This window comes from Lithobates pipiens, unplaced genomic scaffold (genome assembly GCF_037356315.1).
Source record: "Lithobates pipiens isolate NorthernLeopardFrog02 unplaced genomic scaffold, aLitPip1_a1.2 Scaffold_23, whole genome shotgun sequence".
NCBI classification, from domain to species: domain Eukaryota; kingdom Metazoa; phylum Chordata; class Amphibia; order Anura; family Ranidae; genus Lithobates; species Lithobates pipiens.
In genome coordinates this window covers 112,748,410-112,767,195 of record NW_027507785.1, presented here as the reverse complement: position 1 = coordinate 112,767,195, position 18,786 = coordinate 112,748,410, and the positions used below count along the sequence as shown (strand labels likewise).

The 18,786-nt window shown below is 46.6% G+C and overlaps 1 protein-coding gene across 13 annotated transcripts in view; it reads right to left on the bottom strand.

Annotated features, from left to right (window-relative positions):
* Nucleotides 1-17,061, bottom strand: part of PBRM1 (polybromo 1) — a 156,545-nt gene extending 139,484 nt beyond the window's left edge. For all 13 annotated transcript variants that reach the window (XM_077452205.1, XM_077452210.1, XM_077452209.1 and 10 more), the window contains exon 1: nucleotides 16,924-17,061. The gene's annotated coding sequence lies outside the window, so the exon portion shown is untranslated. The remainder of the gene's footprint in view (nucleotides 1-16,923) is intronic.
* Nucleotides 17,062-18,786: the final 1,725 nt, after the last annotated feature.

Here is an 18,786-nt window from a genome sequence, read left to right as displayed (position 1 = left end):
AAATTTACCTTTACAACCCCTTTAAAGTATAAGGTCAGCCAAAACTAACCCTGAACCTACTTTCAGCCACATTCTAAAAACGAACCTAACCCTGTAAAGCAAAATTAGTTATACATACCTTTTCTGAAGCAGATCCGGTCCAGTCTCCAGCTTCGGATGCTGTGTGCAGGAGATGCCTGGGACGTGACGTCACCCATAGAGTTACTATGGGGCTTTTGTTGTCATCTGCTTCTCCTGCACATGAGTAACACACAGAAGCTACCGCTGAGTTCAGAATGGGACCGGACCAAAACAACCGCAGAAAAGGTATGTATAGCGATTTTTGCTTTACGAGGGTAGATAGATTCTTTTTAGAATATGGCTGTGAGTAGATTTAGAGTTAGTTAGTTCTTGGCGGAACTTTTACTTTAAAGTGGTTATACTGTGCATTTGTCTTTATCTAAAGCACGGAGTGCGATTTCTCACTGCTGCCTCCTTCCTCTAATATCAGTAGTTCCTTCTGACAGGTTTTCCAAAACCATAAGATAAAAAGGCGAGCTCAAAGCCTGTGATTTACAGCCACAGCTTTTCATTGTTCCTGTGTACTGTGAGAAGAGGGGTGTGTCCCTTCCCTCCCATCAGGGCTTAGAGCTCCCCTCACTGAGCTCTGCACTGTGACAATTCAGATCCCACCCCCTGCTGCTAATGCAGAGAAAAAAAAAATAAAAATCTTTGATCTGTGTTTTTAGAACAATCTATAGAAGAAATGGCTGCAGACAAATATGTACAACTTATGTAGGAGGATGCGTTTAATCTCTGTGTATCACCTGACGCTAGTAACTTCACTGGGTAGGTATAGGTGAGGGTTTTCAACCACTTAAAGCGGAACTTCAGTCATTTTTTTTCAACTTTCCATCTATTAAATCTTCTGCCTTGTTGTTTTACCTTTGGATAGTAAAGTATTTTTTTCTGCCAGTAAAAACCTTATACAGCCCACTTCCTTTTTCTTGTCTGGTAAAAAGCCTAGGCTTATGAAATAGTGAAATAGTGCATCTCATTCTTGTGGGAGTTTGCCAGAAAGGGAAGGGGGGATGGGGTGAGTCATAAGAGGGCCAATGAGAGCTGCAGAATTGCAGGTGCGCCTTTGTGTAAATCCAGGAAGTGAACAGGCAGCAGTTTCAGCTGCCCACAGTTAAAATGATTGCAGCCAGACTCAGTGGAGGGAGATTTCTGCAGCATATTTGGCAAGTACAGAATCTCGGTATATATAAAATAATAAGCAAAAGTGGTTGAAAGGAAGCTTCAGAATGGCAAAGATGTTTTATTACAAATTATGTGAGCAGACTGCAATTTCTATTTAGGAAGAAAAGATGGCAACACAATGTCCTGATTTGCTGGAATAAGGAAACCACCTTAGGTAATAAAAAGGACCAAGGTCTTTGCACCACCTAATTCTGTTGACAAACCAAGAAAGGTCTTTTGCAGGAAAGTGCAGCAACTCACAAATTTGCAAGCCGAAGAAATAAGAAAATCAGAAAGGCAACCTTGCACATAAGAAATGACAACGGAATCTGTCAGAGAGGTTCAAAAGGAGAAGTCTGCAAAACAGACAGGACAGAGACAAGGACCTCACAAGGAGATCAATTTGTGTGATACCCTACACAAAGGCTTTAACCAATAAATCAGACGAGATGGTCTGTCTGTTTAAGAAACCTAAAGGTCAATATCTGTACATCGATGGTACTTGGAGACAGATTTTTCCACACCAGACTAAAGAAAAGCCAAAATGGGCCCCACAACATGCAGGCCTCGAACTAGGCATTTTATCGCAGTGCATTGGACATGAACCCGTGTCTCTGTACAGCAGTCCAACGCACCGTGCTGCTGTATAGTGACATAGAGGGTCACTTTTGTACACTTCAAAAATGTTTGTCCAAAATAAAGCGAGCTGTGTGATGCGATATATCGCATCCCCCCAACAGCCAGCTCACTGTAGCTGGAACGGACCACCGCTGGACAGTAAACTACTACGGTTTAGGCTGAATTCACATTAGAACAGACAGCTGCCGGAGAGCTGTACTTCTCAGGCGGCAGCTGCTATTCTCAGCTGTGGTGGGGGGTAGTATGTAGTGCAATTCAGCGCTTCACACATAGCTCCTTCTTTGTACAAACATTATTTGAAGTGATAATTATGTGCTTCATTCATGTTATGTCAAGCAATGCGATTCTTTACAGGGCAATAAAATTAATCTCTGGGATGTATTGCAATGTGAATGGGACACACAGAAAACAAACAAACAAAATGTATTATGCTAAATGTCTTTGGTAAGAAATAAAATCCAATAAGCGTACATCGATTGCATGCACAGGCCCTAAACCTGGAAGTAGGCAACGATGTACGGGTACGTTGCTCTGCCTACACAAGCCGCACACCCACATTACATTGCAAACAGGCGGCAAGTGGTTAACAATAACCGTTTCAAAAAGACTTAATTGATATGAGCTTTTGGAACAGGTGTTCCTCGATTCCCATTTCAGAGTTCAGCGTTAGATAGTACATCTTCTTAGGAGGTCAACTTTCTAACCTTGGGCAGGAACTGCAGATTCAGAAACAGCCCTGCCCTTCAGCAATTGGGCTTCAACAGTCACATAGTCGAGGTCAATGACTGTAAAGCAGGATGGGGGATTGAAGCCTGCAACAGCAAATCTGGCCTATCGCAAAGAGCCTACAGCTCATCTGCCAAGGGATTTAGGACATCTGTATCCCACTTTTTCTTGGCCAAGCCAGTACAATTGTGGGAATTCCCACTACTATTATCTTACTCAGCAGATGAGGAAAATGCTGGGAGGGAAGACCAAAATCAGGAAAAACTGATCCCAATCAGTCACCAGGGCCTCTACTGCAAATAAGGATCCCTGGTTAATTTGTTGTTGTCCAGTTTGTTGTTGAATCTGGATGACAAGTGATCCACATTCCAGCATTCCCACATCCGGCACAGACAAATCTCTACAAACACCTCCAGGTGAAGGACTCATTCTCCTGGATTTAGCTGCTGTCATCTGAGAAAATCAATGGAGGATTGGAGATGAGAAACATTGGTGTAGATTTTTGTCCCTTCTTTTTGGTTGAGCCATGCCACAGCACTGACTACACCCCGACGGGAAGACCTCAAAAGGCAGAGAGTCCAGTGTAGAAGAGCCAGATGAATGGCTCGAAGTTCCAAGATGTGGATCAGCAGCTTCCACTCCTCTGACGACTGTGCTCCTTGAATGGAGAGGTTCTCCAAAACACCTTCCCAGCCTGATAGGGTCTTTATGACATATGCCAGCCTTTTTATTCACTGGAAGTACAAAATTTCCCTTTATCCAGCATCTGGGTGGATATCCACCTTCCAAAGCCAGCCTGGTTTTGGGAGTCAAATGTATTGGCAGATCCAAGTATTCCCAAGGTTTGTCCCACACCACCAGGATATGAAGCTGCAGAGCTCTACGGTGAAACTGGGCATAGGGGACCACATCTAAGGTGGCCATCAACTATCATGCATGTTCAGATAGAGGGATCTTCCAAAGAAGAAACAGGCATTTCTGCTCTGAAAGCAGCATCTTCTCCTGTGCGGTGTCAAAAACCAAACCTAATTACTCTAGACGTTGTGTTAGAACCATGGCTGACTTCTGAACATTTAGCAAACAGCTGACTCTCTCAAAGACTTGTACCATTTTGCTTGACCTTTGACATCAACTTCAGCCGATTCCTCCCTAAGAAGCAGGGTGTCTAGGTACCCAAACCATAGAACCAGAGCCAACATTTTGGTGAACACTTTGGGGGCCTTGGACAGGCCAATAAAGCAACACTACAAATTGATAGCCACAATCCTCCACTGCAAATAGCAGAAACCTACTGGTGAGGCTGGAAAATCAGGGAGGTGCAGGTATCCTTGATATCCACTAATACCAGTAAGTCTCCCTGATGAAGCAAAGCAATCACCAACTGGCTGGGCTTCAACATGAATTTTTATACCTTGAGGAACTTGAAGAGACCTTTTAGATCTAGAATAGGCTGGACATTTCAGTTTGGCATTAGAGTCGTGAACAGCTTGAAATGGAAGCAGTGAGACCTCTTCTCTGCTGGCACAGGTGTGATAACCCCTTAGGACAGCAGTTTTGCAGGGCCAAAAAGAACACAGCTCTTTTTTGTGGACCTGAAAATACCCTCAAGTGCATAAAGCAAGTAGTAGAAAAGCAGCAAAGTAACTTCTGGACACCATGCAGAGGATGGATTCTGCGATTCCCAGAGTCCAGGTAGTGGCGAAGTGGAGGTGCTTCTTCATTGTGAGGATTTGCCTCCAGATCCAGAGGACCTAGGGGTCAAGATCTGGGAAGTAGGGTTTTGCTTAGCTCCCAAGGTGGCTTACGAAAGGAACTCGTTTGATTTCGAAGGTGTCATCGCCTTTCGATCTACAAGCTTCTTCATAAGGGGATAATAGAATGCTTTTCCCCTTCTGGATTTAGGCATCCAAGGATGGTCCAAACTAGTGTTCACCATCAAAAGGGCAGCACTTGGGCCATATGCTCCTTAGTATGTGAACAGACATGATGTCCAACCTTGGCAGCTGCCTTACAGGATCTTATGGGATCTTCCAAGCCATCTACTGAGAAACCCAATTCTCTTAAAATCTTACAGGAGCTGCCAAATAGCAGGATGTTCTGGGTAGAATTCTGTGCTAATCTATCCCTTTAGGTATCCAATGCAGGGATACATGTGCAGGAGGTCTTTCCTATTCGATAGGATTTGGGAGCCCATCTCATCGTCCTTGGACCACCTCTCTGCCTGTGTATTGCCAGGGTTTGTTGAGGGTCACTCTGTAGGCCTGTAAAACCTGCAGGGAGAGGCCAAGCAGTTGAGGGGAGTGTAAGCACAAGCCAAAGACCAAAATGGCTGTCAACCCTTTGGAGCTGCGTAATGCACGTGCTGTATCCCGATAGCAAGTCACTAGCTGTATGGAGCTGCAACACAAGCTGTCTGCGCAGGAGAACCAAAAAAATATGGCGCCCGCACATCACAAACACAATGATATTATTGCACATGTGCAGAGTCATCCCGCCCCGTTTAAACAATACTACTGTGCTGGAGCACTCCATACCAACAGCCAGAAACATAGTCCAAACACACAAGGACGCCCAGGGAAAACCACAATCATTTGAATTGGTGATCATTGCCATTTAAAAAAGAAAATGAAGGGGAATCCAGACTTTTAGTGGGGATAGGAAATAAGGTTAAAAATACATAGATCTGTACCGGAGAATGCATTAAAGGTAAATAACCTGCAGCCTTTACAACCAGGCAAATGATGTATCTTTCATCGTTCTGCACTACCAGACTGGTTACAGCGAGAATTGCTGTGAATGACAAACTGTGGCTCAGTAAATCATTAGTCCACCCAAAAGTAATATTTCAGTTAAAAGTGTAGTATGCAGAGTTCCCCTTTGGCTTTGATGCCTGGCTCTGTTCCTTCTCACCTCAATATTTAACTCATCATTCTACAACAGGATTAGGAATATACATAATACACTGCCCCTAAAAGATTAAAATGAACAGAAAAAATAATACAGATAGCAAATGGTTAAGGGCATATTTATAAAGCAATGAATGTGACTTTCAAAGTTTTACTGGTGGTAAATTAAGCACTATCATTCAAAATAAAGAAATGTACAAATAAAACCCACAGGAGTGATGTTTCAGATAAAAATGAACAAATAATTTTACATTCATGCTTTACTTCTAGTCATTTAATAAATATGATGCATCAGCACAAACTATTTCAATGCTGCAAAGCCTCCCAAATTACTATAAAAAGCATCAGTCATCACCTACAAAATAAACGTCCCCTTCTTCACAGAATTCGTTTAGAAGACCCAACTAGGTTTGGAACGGGACATGATTGTCAGACGTGGAGTTATTTTCACAGTCAGCAAAGTGGCTATAAGGTTGCACTTCTGCCTGCCATCTGTGTTTTGAATCCCACTAGGGTCACAGCCCCGCCAGGGATTGATCTGGCTAGTTCTATGTACTCTACATTTCTGTGTAATACTGCTTTCAAACAACCACTCCAAATAAATAGATAAAAAAAAAAGGAGTACAGGACATTGTGGTGACTTGAAGGTCAATGGGAGGACCAGTGAGCACTGCAAGAGACCAGTAAGCTGGAAGTTTGTGCAGAAAACTTCAGCTGGGCATTTCTCATGATCAGAACAATATTCAGCAGGAGAGGTAAGAGGTGTTCCAATACAAATATCGCAAAGACAAAGTGCTCCGAGTAAAAAATTTGTGTGCAAATCACAAAATTTCAATTGTACCGTGCTCCAATACAATATAAATGTGCAAAAATACAAAATTCAAATATTGTACTGTGCCCAAAAAAAAAAACACATACAAAAGTGTCTAAATGTGCCACATAGCTTGTCACTTCTTGTGATCAAAAACATCATGCCAACTCTTCAACACAACACCCACGCTTTTCTATCTCCCTTCACTCTTTTGAATTATTTTGTTATGCCCTGTATACACGACCTGTTTTCTCATCGGAATAAACTCTGAAGGTTTTTCCAACAGAGTTCCTGACAGAATTCCGCTGAAACTGTCTTGCGTACACACGATCACACCAAAGTCCGACCGTCAAGAGCGTGGTGACGTACAACGGGACTCAAAAAAGGAATTTCAATAGCCAATAGCTTCTGTCTCGTACTTGCTTCAGAGCATGCGTCGTTTTTGATCAGTCAGAACTGCATAGAGACGAGCGGTTTTCCCGATAGGAATTGGTTCTGTAGAAAATATTTAGAACATGTTCTATTTCTAGGTCCATCAGAATTTGAGAAAAAAAAGTCTGGTGAGGCATACACACGATTGGAATATACGATGAAAAGCTTCTGTCTGACTTTCTGTTAGACATTCTGCTCGTGTGTACGCGGCATTAGTAATTCCCGAGACTGTGATGTCATAAGGGGCGGGGTCACTTGGTGAACTCACCCAGTGACCCAGCCCCTTATGCCTATATAAAAGTCGTTGCACGCCGTTTCCACGGCATTACAGCAGGAGAGAGCGTTGTGTCAACATCGGAAGAACAGAAGGAAGAAGACAGCCGGAGAAAGCCGGGCCACCGCTAGTAAAAGAGCATAAGATAGCGGAGGAGCCCGGAAGAAGAACAGGAGATCAGGAGAAGAGGCCAGAGAGCGGGAGAAGAACCGGAAAGCGCAGAGAAATCGGAAGTAGGCCCCTGGAGCTGCCTAATAAAAACTACATTAAAAACCTGTATAGTGTGTTTTTTTACCACTTTTTCCCCCAGGTGAATGGGTAGGGGTACGATGTACCCCATACTTATTCACATAGGGTGGGGAGGCCGGGATCTGGGGCCCCCTTATTAAAGGGGGCTTCCGGATTCCAATAAGCCCCCTGCCCGCAGACCCCGACAACCAACGGCCAGGGTTGTCGTGAAGAGGGCCTTGTCCTCATCAACATGGGGACAAGGTGCTTTGGGGTGGGGGGCCTCAGGGTGCCCCCCTTCCCTAAAGCACCCACCCCCCATGTTGAGGGCATGTGGCCTGGTACGGCTCAGGAGGGGTGGCGCTTGCTTGTCCCCACCCCCTTTCCTGAACATCCGGGCTGCGTGCTTGGATAATGGTCTGGTATGGATTTTGGGGGACACCCACGCAGTTTTTTCGGCATAGGGGTTCCCCTTAAAATCCATACCAGACCTAAGGGCCTGGTATGCCCCTGGAGGGGCATTCCCCTTCGAGCTCGCTGCGAAAGGAAAATGTGTTTTTCCTATTGCAGCGAGCGCGAGATGTACAGTACCCTGTCACGAGAACCAGCGTGATAGGATCGTGCTGGAAACATTCTCGTGGGCAGGTGCTGTAGCTGCCAAAAAGTCCGGTCCTGTATACGTGACATTAGAGAGTCTTCCTCCCCACTAGGTGAGTCCCCTGGAACACACAGATGAGGGTTATAAATCTTTAGGAACTGGAATACCAGGGACCTCTTTATAGGAGACAGTAAGGGACACCATCAGAGCATTAGGATCAGCATCACAGAAGGAGACTTGGGGATCTGTGCCAGCCCAGATCGGCCACAGGCACACGGAAGGAAGCCAGTAGGATTAAGCATAGATTAGGTATGACTAGTGGTGTGACATACATACGGTCATAGAAAACAAAAAAGAAACAAAGAACATCGTCCCCCTACACCCCACCGGCCCCCCTAAAACTGGAGGCAGCATATTTTCCCAACCTAGGCACAGAGAGCTGCCATGCAACATGTGCAAGAGGCATAACATGAGGCTTAATCCATAACAGCTAGGGTCATTCGGAGGATAGATGGAGTGCAGGTCTCCCAGCAAACTGGGGGTATAAAACTTGTTACATTCTACAGGAACGCCCTGATTAGCTAGTAAACATCTGAGATCACAAAAAAAAAAAAAAAACTAAAAATAAAATGTTGCTCAGCTTCCACGAGGCTATGGGTACTAGAACTTAGGCCAGACATGCCCAGGTCAACAGGACCATCTTAACTGATTAGTTGTGGGTCGGTTACCCTGCCAGGCTTAATAGGAGTGGCAAGAGGGCGATAGGGATCAGTTCCCACTTCAGGCTGCAGTCTGGTGAGCCGCAGGGTGTCCTACAGTCCTAAAGGCCTTAGGTATTCCAGGAGAGTGGGAGGTGGCAGCCGCCATCACCCCAATCGAACAGTGTCCAGCCAAAAGGATGCCTCCTCGGGTGACGTGAACCCATTCTCCATCTTGAACCCGGAGTCTTGCAGGGAAAAGCATACTGTACTTAAGGCTTTTTGCACGGAGGCGGGTTCAGACATGGTCAAATGATTTCCGCAGTCTTTGGGTTTCAATGGAATAGTCTGGTAATATAAGAAGTTTGAATTTTTTTAGCTCCCCCACTGCCCCAGATTCTTTGGAAGTTCAAAAGTTGAACTATGAGGGTACACGGGAGTACCCCCTAAGGGGCCTCTGACAGGGTGGATACGATGGGTCTGCTCTGCTACAAACTGAGGTGAAAAGGAGGCTCTGGGGAGAAGGGTGTGCAGTAAGCTTTCCAAGAAGGAAATGGGGTAATTACCTTCAGCTCCCTCCAGCAGTCCCAGAACCCGAAAGTTGTTCCAAAGGTTCCAGTTCTCAGCGTCCTCCGCTCCAGCCTCCAGGTGCTTGACCTTGGTTTTCAGCTCGCGGACGTCCGCGGAGTGTTCCCTTTGCACATCCTCAGCCGAGGAGACCCGCTGCTCCACCTCCGCCATGCGGCCTCAGAATGTATCCAGATATCTGCCGATCAATCCTAGCTCAGTGTAGACATGGTCTATATGGTCCGTCAGTGTGGTACGGCATGCGGTAATAGCCTGCATCAATTCGGTAATTTCTGAGGATGACGCAGAGGGCTCTGGTGCTGGGAGAGAATCAGCCATTGTGCATGTTTCCTCAATTTACTCCATCTGCGTGGCCAGGGTTTTGCAGATGTTGGCTGCTGTTTTGCACTTGACTTCTGGTCGATCCTTCAGCGGGTTGTTTTTCCGAGCGGCCCCCCCATTTTCTGTGGCCCAGCATGGAGATCAGAGGAGGATAGTGGAACGCAGCTCCCCAGAACGCTATTGATTGTCCCGCACTCATATAGATCAGGATAAAAACACTGGATGGCGGAGCATTTCTAAAACATGTCTGCTCCCTGCGCCATCTTGGACACGTCCCTACTTTTTATTTTTACTCCCATCCCCCCTTAAAGATTTCAGTTTGTTTTTCAATTGAGTTGTACAGTTTAAATCACATTTAGTCACATTAATACCCCTATCACACTGAAGGAATTTTTTCAGGTGCTGAAGGGCTAGAAATAGCACCTGTAAAGCACCTCCCCTGAAGCCCCAGTGTGAGAGCCAGACATTAGAAAAAGTCCTGCAAGCAGCATCTTTGGAGCGGTGTATATACTGTCCCTGACCATTGAAATGAATGGACACCACTGCCAAAGCGCCTGCAAATCGATTTGGCAGCTACACTTTTCGGGCACATTTAACTCTTTCTTCGGTAACTAATGGGGGTTAAAAGCACGTTGCTAGCGGCCGAAAAGTGCCGCTAAAACTAGTGGCTCTTTACCACTAATGTGGCCAGCTGCCAGTGTGAAAGGGTTCTAAAGATGGAAAAAGTTCTCAAAATGATTTATCTTCGTCTCATTTTAACAGGGGTGTGTAGACATTTTATATCCATTGTAGATCGTTTCCTGTCAAGGACACAATTGCTGCAGACATAAATGCTAACCATTAAGCATCTGTGACGCCAAAGGGTAGAGTGCCGGCAACAAGCACTTTGGTCTTTAGCCCTCAACCTCTGTAAGAGTGTAGTTTTTCTTTCTTTAGACATGGTTTACTAAAACTCCAGCAATAAGTCATATATTATATTATATATATATACACCTATACACAGTGCCTTGCGAAAGTATTCGGCCCCCTTGAACTTTTCAAACTTTTCCATAAAAAGTCTTGTCTCAAGTTTGCCACAAGCCACCTGGGAGACACACCAAACATGTGGAAGAAGGTGCTCTGGTCAGATGAAACCAAAATCAAACTTTTTGCCCACAATGCAAAACGATCCGTTTGGCGTAAAAGCAACACAGCTCATCACCCTCAACACACCATCCCCACTGTCAAACATGGTGGGGGCAGCATCATGGTTTGGGCCTGCTTTTCTTCAGCAGGGACAGGGAAGATGGTTAAAATTGAGGGGAAGATGGATGCAGCCAAATACAGGACCATTCTGGATGAAAACCTGTTGGAGTCTGCAAAAGACCTGAATCTGGGATGGAGATTTATCTTCCAACAAGACAATGATCCCAAACATACAGCAATATCGACAAAGGAATGGTTCACAAATAAACGTATCCAGGTGTTAGAATGGCCAAGTCAAAGTCCAGACCTGAATCCAATCGAGAATCTGTGGAAAGAGCTGAAAACTGCTGATCACAAGCGCTCTCCATCCAACCTCACTGAGCTCGAGCTGTTTTGCAAGGAAGAATGGGCAAGAATTTCAGTCTCTTGATGTGCAAAACTGATAGAGACATTCCCCAAGCGACTTGCAGCTGTAATCGCAGCAAAAGGTGGCTCTACAAAGTATTAACGCAAGGGGGCCGAATAATTTAGCACGCCGCACTTTTCATTTTTTTATTAGTTAAAAAAGTTTCAAAAATCCAATAGATTTCGTTCCACTTCACAATTGTGTCCCACTTGTTGGTGATTCTTCACAAAAAATACAAATTTTATATCTTTATGTTTGAAGCCTGAAATGTGGCAAAAGGTTTAAAAGTTCAAGGGGGCCAAATACTTTCATGTATGTATGCATGCTTAATAATAAAAATTATATATATATATATATATATATATATATATATATATATATATATATATATATATATATATAGTAAACCCCCCTATCATTTTCAGCCAAGGAAGCTGCCATCTTTGCCTCTGTTTAACCACTTGAGATCCGCGCTATAGCCAAATGACGGCTACAGCGCGGATCTCCTTTGCCGGGACTACGTCTATTGACGTAGTCCCGTGCACGAGCGGCCTACGCGCCCTGTGATCGGCGATTCCATGAGACTCGCCTGATCACCGATCCGTGCAAGGGGTCGATCCCGACCCCTTATCACGTGATCAGCTGTCAGCCAATGACAGCTGATCATGTGATATAAAGGAGCCGGTAATCGGCTATTATTCCTCCTCGCGCTGACAGCGCGAAGAGAAAAAAAAAAAGCCGATCACCGGCGGCCGTGATCGGGACATCAGTCCCGATCACGGCCAGCCCTGCTAGTGCCCACCTGCAGTGAGAAATGTTTAAAAAGTAAGTGCCACCCAGCAGTGCCACCCAGCAGTGCCCACAATCTGCCGCAAAGGTGCTGCACCCCAGTGCCACTTATCCGTGCCCATCAGTGTCATCTACCAGTGCCCATCAGTGCCACCTATCAGAGCCACCTATCAGTGCCACCTATCAGTGCCCATCAGTCCCATCTATCAGTGGTACCTATCAGTGCCCATCGGTGCTGCCTTATCTGTGCCTATTAGTGCCGCCTTATCTGTGCCTATCAGTGCCCACCAATGCAGCCCATCAGTGCCCACCAATGCAGCCCATCAGTGCCCACCAATGCAGCCCATCAGTGCCCACCAATGCAGCCCATCAGTGCCCACCAATGCAGCCCATCAGTGCCCACCAATGCAGCCCATCAGTGCCGCCTAATCAGCGCACTTCAATGAAGGAGAAAATGACCCGTTTGCAAAATTTTATAACAAACTATTAAACATGATTTTTTTTTTTTTTTTTTTTGCATCTTTTTTTGTTTGTTTAGCAAAAAATAAAACTCCGAGCTGTAACTAAATACCACCAAAAGAAAGCTTTGTGGGAAAAAAATGATAAAAATTTCATTTGGGTACAGTGTTGTATGCCCGCGCAATTGTCATTCAAAGTGCATCAGCGCTGAAAGCTGAAAATTGGTCTGGGACTGAGGGGGGTTTAAGTGCCCAGTAAGCAAGTGGTTAATCTACAACTGTCATGATGCTGCACATGTGATCAGTTTAGACACTAGCCATTGGATAGCTTGACAGTTTGGTTGGGAGCACAACCAATGGTAGTGTTACATTTCCGGCACGTGCCGGAAATGTAACTATTTTATGGATGGGTTTACTTCGGCTTTAATCTACAAAAGATCCCTGCCTGTAATAAAGCAGCAAGACTCTGTTTCTCTTCATGAAATGTATTCCAACAGTACCTTTGGCTTTTAGCGTTTGAGATCATATTAAAGCCTAGTTCCGAAAATTATTCTGCACATTCTAACATTGGGGTGTGAAAGAGAGTCTAAGGCAGGCCACAGATGATGTGAATCTCCTTTCTTGCAACCACGGGCTTGAAGAAAGAAAATCACTTGACTTCCCCATCAACACAGTCAGTGGTGATGGGGGAATCCCCCATGCAAAGCCATTGTGTTCTACAATGCTGGAAGAAAACAGTGATTATTGCTAGCGGCTATGCCTGCGGACAATAATCGCATGTTAGAAATCTGACATGCTGATTGTACCTCAAGGGTATTGATGTATCCACTTGGGTACAAACAGCCTGCCCATACATGGCTGGCTTAATCCCCACCATTCCTTGCAAACATATTGCATGCAACCTCTGGTTCAGCGCTACATGACACAATGCCAGATGAACTGAATGATGAAGCTGCCCATTGTGGTTTACTTGGCAGGCATTACAAACACATGCCAAACTCCAGATTTTGAGGTGCATGTGAACATAGCCAAGTTTTATCAAAATTCAAATAGCATACCAGAAGACCTGGACAACTACCATCATCCATAATCGTAATGCATTACCTTGACCAGAGTGTTGATATTATACATTTCATGATCTTCATGAAAAGGACATTTTTTTTCCTACAGCAGAATTTAAATACAAAGAACGTTGTTATTTAGGGCTATATATCTGGGCCATAAAAAGAATAGTGGACTATGCCTATTTACTCACTATGCCCAAATGCAGCAACAGGCCCCTTTAACTGTGTTTTCCACAACTCCTTGGGTTCCTAGACATGCCCAGAAGTCTACATTTCTCAGCAGCTCAGAGTTTCCACACCTAACAAGGCAGAAGTAGCTGGACAAGAGGTCCTCCACTGCCAGAACCAGTGAGCCGGCTGGGCAGAAATCTAACAGCAGGAAGACCCAGCCAATGTGCAGAGTCCTTAGCCAATTGGCCCCGGAGGACGCCACTTCCACTGGGGTGGCCTTTTTGTTCTTGGATCCCTCCCAGCTATCCTGGACGTCACAGAGCTATACACCCTATATGAGAATAATAAGTTCTGATCCGTTTTACTGATGTACTAACTCTCAGGTAGATTTTCTACTGTCATATTGTCTTATAGAGACTTTGCTGTGCAGTCACGTTACCCTGACCGAGCCACAGAGACATTGCTATGAGGAGTCCATGTCTGTGCAGCTTTCAGAATCTGCTTTGTATTATTATGCAGTGTGTACACACTCTTTTTTGCATTATTGATTCTACTTTGCACCTGTTTATTAAACTCCAAGTTACAGTTATTCCCAGCCTGATCTTTTAGCCAATTACCTATTCTGTTAGGACTCATTCACAGGAGGCATACTAAATCGTAGATGTTCTGTGCATTTCTGTGCAGGCAGTCCCATTGATGTCAGTTGAGATGCAGTGGTGGCATGAACACAGACGCTGCTCCCAATCTGACATCCGTGAGGGTGCACAGCCCCAAACACAGACAGTGTGCATTTGAGGCCGTGCATCTACATGGATGTCAGATTGGGAGCAGTGTCTGTGTCCATGCAGCCGCTGCATCCCAACTAACATCAATGGACCTGCCTACATGGGGATGCATGGATCATCTGTTTATCCCTATACAGGTAAACACCCCCCCCCCCTCCCCCCATGGGCATATGCTTTAGTATGTTCCATGTGAACAAGGCTTCAGAGTTCAATAAGGCTAACCATATAATGAAGATGATGACCTGCTAAGATAAATACTTTCTGGGTGTCCTTTCACGCGAGTGATCCAATCTTCCGTGAACAGATCAGCTAATGCATTGATGCTGACTGGACGTCACCCTGTGACCTCCGTGCCCATTCAGTTTTTTTAGGCAGATCTGAACAGAAGCTCAATGTTAGGACTATGGGCAGAAGGATGTAAACAGTGCGCATGTTTACATCTGATTAGCTCTGAGTCTGTCTAGTCTCCCCCTCCCCCCCCCAAAAAAAAAAAAGTCTGACATCTGCCTGCCCATAGATTTCAAGGTTTGGGGTATTCAAAATACAAACATACTTTTATTTATTTCCATGCTAGACCGAGAACTGAGCGATCACATGACCGCTCAGTTCCTGGTCAGTTCTCAGCAGAGTGCAGTGTCTGTCAGTCACCGCTCTCCACCCTGCCCCTCTAGCGCTCGCTGGAGTGCCAGGTTGGGAGCAGCTTGCCTAGGCTCTCAGCTTCATGCTAAAAGACCGGCTATCAATCAGGCATCTAGGTGAAGTCAGTGCACTTCTGCGACTCACAAATGAAGAATGGCCAAAAAAAAAAAAGGCCTTAGTCTGTCTTCATTGACTGGCACAGGATGATGTCACTCCTGCGCAGGGGCGATGCCAGTGATGTGCGCTGATCTGTGCATTCACAGCTCTGTTTACATCGCCAAGAAGACGGTGAGCAGGTAGGTAGGTTCATTTAATTGTGCTACTCTCTTCTGCAATAAAAACCTGCCTGCTCGCTAGAGTACAACATTTCTTCCAATTTACCATTGAGCTTCTGTTCAGATCTGTCTGAAAAAACAGAACGGATACACACGTCACTTTGTTGAGGTGGGATTTAGCAGTGGATATGCTCACGAATGATCAGTATGGAGGTTGTGAAGGGGACTTTCTGATGGGGGCCCCTCTGCTACCCTATAGTATGTTCTGTATAGGATGCCAGACATCAACCCCTTCTGATGTGGGCACCTCTGCTACCCAATGTTCTGTATAGGATCTCCTTCCGATGGGGGCACCTCTGCTACCCAATGTTCTGTATATGATCTCCTTCCGATTGGGGCACCTCTGCTACCCAATGTTCTGTATAGGATCTCCTTCCGATTGGGGCACCTCTGCTACCCAATGTTCTGTATAGGATCTCCTTCCGATTAGGGCACCTCTGCTACCCAATGTTCTGTATAGGATCTCCTTCCGATTGGAGCACCTCTGCTACCCAATGTTCTGTATAGGATCTCCTTCCGATTGGGGCACCTCTGCTACCCAATGTTCTGTATAGGATCTCCTTCCGATTGGGGCACCTCTGCTACCCAGTGTTCTGTATAGGATCCGCTTTCGGTGGGGGCACCTCTGCTACCCAATGTTCTGTATACGATCCCCTTCCCGTGGGGGACATCTCTGCTACCCAATGTTCTGTATACAATCCCCTTCCCATGGGGGCACCTCTGCTACCCAATGTTCTGTATACGATCCCCTTCCCATGGGGGCACCTCTGCTACCCAATGTTCTATATAAGATCCCCTTCCCATGGGGGCACCTCTGCTACCCAATGTTCTGTATAGGATCTCCTTCTGATGGGGGCACCTCTGCTACCCAATGTTCTGTATAGGATCTCCTTCTGATGGGGGCACCTCTGCTACCCAATGTTCTGTATAGGATTTCCTTCTGATGGGGGCACCTCTGCTACCCAATGTTCTGTATAGGATTTCCTTCTGATTGGGGCACCTCTGCTACCCAATGTTCTGTATAGGATCCCCTCCCAATGAGGGCACCTCTGCTACCCAATGTTCTGTATAGGATCCCCTCCCAATGAGGGCACCTCTGCTACCCAATGTTCTGTATAGGATCCCCTCCCAATGAGGGCACCTCTGCTACCCAATGTTCTGTATAGGATCCCCTGCCAATGAGGGCACCTCTGCTACCCAATGTTCTGTATAGGATCCCCTCCCAATGAGGGCACCTCTGCTACCCAATGTTCTGTATAGAATCCCCATCCATCATCCTGGGGAGGGATCACACACAGATGAGGAGCAGGGAGGATGGGAGGATGCAAGAAGTACAATCTCAGGGATGCTGAAGAGGTCCAGAGCCAGGATGACCATTGCTGGGCTCAGGAAGGACCTCAGTCACTGGCTGCACACCTGGGCCAGCATCACCCAGAATGGGCACCAAGGCTGGAGCCCCAGGACTGCCCCACAGGGGGAGGAGAGGGGCACCCCGACTATGGAGATCAGGGAAAAGGACACACACATTTGGGGCTCCTAGAAGATGAATGAACCGAAGGGAGTCCGGGCCACTTCACCACACAAAGAGCCCGCACAGCCGCCACTGCCCGCCACCCTCACACACAGCTCCTCCGTATTCTCTCACTTACCGAGCGTCGCCGCCATGCGGACAGGCGCTGCCGCTGCCAAGCCGGGGTCGCCAGGGCTGCCACAAAGCACCAGCCGGTATCTGGATACGGACACGACTTCAATGAGATATTGGCAACGAGCAGGCCGCGAGGAACAACCTGGAGCGACCAGCAGAGGGCAGCAAAACCGGGGGCGGGGTTACAAGCGCGGCCACCAAGGGGGCGGGATCACAAGCGCAGGCACCTGAGCGGATTAGAGGGGCGGGGCTAACTGGTGGGGGTGGGCGTGACTGCGGCCATTGCGTGTAAGGGAAGGTCAATAGTTCCATGGAAGCGGCCATGTTTGTTTAGGGCGAATAGTGCAGACTGCAGTTATGTAGCAGTTATATAGAAATGTAATAAAGGGGGTTTAGGGAGGGAGTAATGTTGGTAAATAGTGATGGACGAACTTCCGACGGGACGTTTCGCGAACGCGAAATGCGAACGGACCCAAACGTTCGCGAAACAGAACGTTCGCCGCGGGCCCCATTGACTTCAATGGGAGGCGAACTTTGCAAACCTTCATGTCGAATTTGCGGCCACGTGGTAATTATTAGGGGGTAAAACGTAGTCCCACCATCTGGACAATGACATAATACATGTATGAGGTGAATTTGGGATCGATAACTACAAGCATTTTTATTTTATTTGGGAAATTGTTCTAACAATTCAGGACTATGGAGCTAATGAAGGCAATGGAGGAGAGGGAAGGTCAGGGACCAGGGTAGGCAAAGAAGAGGGTGCAGGAGATGATCACCAGCAGCGTGACATACCGGAATGACACATGCACCGTGATAGAGGCATCTGACAGCAGCACCGTAATACAGAGCACTGACAGCAGCACCGTGACATACAGCGCTGACAGCAGCACCGTGACATACAGCGCTGACAGCAGCACCGTGACATACAGCGCTGACAGCAGCACCGTGACATACAGCGCTGACAGCAGCACCGTGACATACAGCGCTGACAGCAGCACCGTGACATACAGCGCTGACAGCAGCACCGTGACATACAGCGCTGACAGCAGCACCGTGACATACAGCGCTGACAGCAGCACCGTGACATACAGCGCTGACAGCAGCACCGTGACATACAGCGCTGACAGCAGCACCGTAAGCAGCCCCAGGAGGAAGTCAGCACAGCACAGGGATGGTGTGATCCCCTCATAATAAGAACCCCCAGGAGGAAGTCAGCACAGCACAGGGATAGTGTGATCCCTTCATAATAAGAACCCCCAGGAGGAAGTCAGCACAGCACAGGGATATCATAAGCAGCCCCAGTAGAAATATGACACCGCTCAACCTCTTCAAAGAGGAGGGTAGGGGCATATAGTACGGTGTGCTTTTTTGGGTCAAGGAAGTGAGCCAAATGAATTAAGAAGGTCTGTGTGCTTGATTAAAAAAATAGTTTATAGACATATACATGGTCTACTGGTCACATGTGTTGAATTCCTCCGAGATCCATGCCTCATTCATTTTTAGAAATGTGAGGTAGTTAACACTGTGGTGAGCTAGGCGAGTACGCTTATCGGTCACAATCCCCCCTGCTGCGCTGAACGTCCTTTCGGACAGGACACTGGATGAGGGGCAAGCCAACAGTTCGATTGCAAATTGGGCAAGCTCTGGCCAGAGGTCAAGCCTGCCCACCCAGTAGTCTAGGGGTTCATCACTCCTCAGAGCGTCCACATCGGCCGTTAACCCAATGTAGTCGGACACCTGACGGTCTAGGCGTTCCCTGATGCTGGATCCGGATGACACCTGTCGATGGGTCGGCTGAAAGAATGACCTCATATCCGAAGTCACCAACACATCTTCAAACCGGCCTCTTCTTGCAGGCGCTGTT